Below are 3989 nucleotides of genomic sequence, written 5' to 3'. Positions count from 1 at the left end.
GAGGACCGACCTCAGGGGAACGGCGGCTTCCCTCCGCTGCTGCCACTGCCAATGAGGAACGACGACCACCGCCAAGATGATGGGGCTTGGGGCTTCCAAGAGCCCCGCGCCATTGCCTGCATCTTGGGTGGCGCTCAGGCCCCCACCTCTCACCGCATCTTCAAGAAGTTCGCTTATGAGGTGAACGCGGCCCTCCTCAAGATCGAGGCATCCTGTCCCCTCAGGTGGTCCAAGTACGCCATCACCTTCGACTCTACAGACCAGCTCAAGTGTTCAGCCGCTGCTGGTGTGCTCCCAATGCTCTGCTCGCCGACCATCAAGCAACGTCCTCGTCACCAAGACACTAATCGACGGTGGCGCAGGGCTCAAAGTCCTCTCCGTCGAGACGTTCGAGACGCTCCAGGTGGCGTATGACCAGCTCCTCCCCACCAGGCCTTTCTCAGGGGTGACCGACGGTTCCACCGTCCCCATAGGGCAGATTCGTCTCCTCGTCACCTTCGGCAAGCATGACAACTACCGCACCAAGCTATCGACTTTGGCGTCACTCACATTTGCCTCCCGTACAACGCCATCCTTGGGTATCTAGCCCTTGCCAAGTTCATGGCGGTGACCCACCACGGCTACAATGTCCTCAAGACGTCAGGAAGCGTCGGCATCATCACGGTCGCCTACAACGAGAAGGATGCGGCGTGCTCCCTCGAGCGCGCCTACCAGGCCGCAGCAGCCGAGAACTCAGATGACGAAGGTGCCATCCGTCCTCCTGAGGCCGTCCCCAAGAAGAAGAAGAAGCTCATTCTCAGGGGCCGTCAAGAGGTTGGGGCATCCAATGATCGTGCCTTAGGACCCGCGCCCACTGCTGGGCCGCCCTTCCCTCTCGCATAGTAAGGCGTGCCTGGCGCCCCTCTCAGCATGGGCTCAGGGGCTCTCATATGGAGGGTCTCTGACCTGCCCAGCGTCATGAGGGAGGCGTTCGGGCACCATGTGGAGGCGTGCATCAAAGCGTGCTTCCGTGAGCAGGGTGTAGGGGGCGAGGCGCCAAGAGCTCAGGAGTTCATCACCAAGGCAATCGAAGAGCTTCAGGAAGCGTGAGCCATGCGCGGCGAGCGCCGTCCCGCACCACTCAGTGCAGCTGCTGCCCCTAACATGGGTAGCGAGCTGCGCGTTTGTGTCAACATGCCAGGCCTCAACAGGGACGCTTCTTAGGAGCTCTTCTGGCCGTCCCGCATCGGCCGGAGCACGGGCTGCCGCTACAGCCATGTCCACATGTTGTTCGGCCTGCTGAACATGGCTGCCACGCACCAGTGCTACATGCAGGGTGTCCCGGCGGCTCAAGAGGCCAGGAGCCAGGCGATCCTGATGGAGGAGATGCCGGAACCTCGCGAGCCCACCATGACTCAGGATCCGAACGACTCATGAGAAGCGACCTCTGCAGCGCGCATCTTCAGCTTCCCCAACACTTCCTCAACGACGGTGCCAGGTGACTTTTTGGTTTGTTCAGTTGAGGGCGCCCCTCGGGCTGCACTATCCTCGAGCTATCAGGGCTAGAACCTGTAGCTGCACCATTTTAGTTCATGTACTTCAGACTAGTTATGCATGCTTGATTTATCATGGTTGTTAATGTTATTCTTGCCATCTCATTACCCCTGGAGTTGCCCCTCGCGGCCTCCGCGCGTTGCTAAACACGCCTCTTACTCATCCTGCAACGGGGGCTACTGGCATGGTGCTTGTGCTCGGGTCCGTCCCTGCAATGCCGATAAACCTAAGAGACCGAGTTCTACTCGCGGTCGGCCAGCCCCGCGCACATCACCTCACTGGATCCTTAGTGCCTTCGTCTTCTTGTGGAAAGATCGCCAGCAGGATAGCAAGCGCGGCTGCACGCCTTGTTTTCTTTTTTTGGCTAACTCGCAGGAACCTCCCGAGCTGGGACCAAGGGCGGCCTCGCTGGCACCTCGAGACTCAACCCCTCATAGGCATCCCCTCAGATCCGGGCCACTCTTTTCTCGCGCGAATCGCTTGCACGTTAAAGCGGGGCCTTTGAGCATCGCGTCTCAGGGGCCCCTACTGGCTCTCAAGCCCTCACCCCTGGCCTTGACCATGGCATCGCAACCTGGCATACTAGCGGCGACTGAGACTTGCTCGAGGGCTGGGTGAGAGAGTCCTAGATTAGGGGGTCCTCGGGTGTCCGGTCTATTCGATATGGGCCGGACTGGTGGGCCGTGAAGACAAAGCAGAAGACTATCACCTGTGTCCGGGTAGAAGTCCTATGTGCATAGATCGGCAAGCTTGGTGTCCGGGTGTAATACTTCCTTCCTCTACAAACCGACTCTGTACAACCCTAGGCTCCTTCAGTGTGTATATAAACCGGAGGGTTAGATCCGTAGAAGGGGAGAAGAATCATAGGCTAGGTAGCTAGGGTTTAGCCATCACGGTCTTGAGGTAGATCAACTCTTGTAACCCTTATGCACACTAAATATAATCAAGCAGGATGTAGGTTTTTACCTCCCTTAAGAGGGCCTGAACCTGGGTAAACAACATGTCCCCATTGTTCCTTGTTACCATTGATCCTCAGACACATAGCTTGAGATGCCCTACCTAAGATCTGCCGGTTTTGAACCTGACATTGGTGCTTTCATTGAGAGTTCCATTGTGTTGTTGACAGAAGAATCGATGGCTCGCCTCGTCATCGACAATGACGCTGTTTCGAGGGAGACTTTTCTCCCTTGTCAACTCTTTGTGTTCGGCGGCTTCGTGTTACATGCCAACTCGACCGGTCACCTTGAGCAGGTCGACAGCTACACCCCTGGTCACCAGATCAGGTCTGGAAGTTTGAACTACATTACCGATATCCGAGGAGACCTGATCTTTGAGGGGTTCGTGACCTCGGCCGCCGCTCCTTGCCCACACGAAGTAGGCCCTTTGGATCTACCATAAGATCCCGTCCATGGGTTGACACTCATGGCCGCCTCGGCCTTAGATCCGGGGCGGACCACTTCGTCCGAAGACGGGAGGATGAACCCTGCCGGACTCTCTCCCATCACGGAGCTTCTAGCCAGAGACCCAGATGCGGCCACACCGTCGGCAGACCCTGTGTGGGGACCCCGACTCATAAGTCGAGATCACCGAATGCACGTGTACAGTGATCCCAGAGATCAATGCTCACTGAACACACAGAAGCTGAATAACAAGAGCCTTACATCCACACATACTGTATTACACAAATTAAGACCATTATGGTCAAGTCTTACATTGATAAAGCCTTAAGGGTGAACATCAAATGAAACATAAGCAGCGGAAATCTTCGTCGATAAGTAGAACCCATGCCATCTGCCTTAACCCTACAGGAATTCTGACTGGGAAGCGTCCTAGTTCGCATGTTCGTCACCAAAGAACTCTTCCTCGAACTCCTGCTCTTCCATGCCTGGCCAATTAAATAACCAGTGGCAAGCCAATGAGTACTTTGAATGTACTCGCAAGCAACCCATGTTTTTGGATCAAGGTAACAATGCATGATGTAACAACGAGTATGCAACCTAGCAACATGCTAGTTGGAAAATTAACGACATGTCCTCTTCAACTTGTGAAACTTGCATCAATGATCTCCGGTAACAATGTGAACAGGTTACAGATATCAACATAAATATAATTTAGAACAATTCTAGCTTTCTCAATATGTAAGTCTTTACTTGACCCATGCAACTCACATATATCAAGTTTGTAAGGTTCTGGACATAGTTTACACTACAAAGAAAAGACACATCCATGACATTTTGGGCCGAACGAAAAAAATTTCTGTCATACTTATGACACTTCTATGACGATAATTGTGATAAAATCCGTATCATCATAGATGTCGTAGGCTCCTACTTCTACTAGTAGAATGCTCGTGCGTTGCTACAGGCCTTTTAGTTTGTTTTCTCGATTACACCTATAAATACATTGCATATATGTTTCTTGCACCACCTCGCTCTCCCCCCTCTCCCTTTACCCCC

Source organism: Triticum dicoccoides, chromosome 5B (genome assembly GCF_002162155.2).
Source record: "Triticum dicoccoides isolate Atlit2015 ecotype Zavitan chromosome 5B, WEW_v2.0, whole genome shotgun sequence".
Taxonomy (NCBI): Eukaryota; Viridiplantae; Streptophyta; class Magnoliopsida; order Poales; family Poaceae; genus Triticum; species Triticum dicoccoides.
This window is presented reverse-complemented; position numbering follows the sequence as displayed.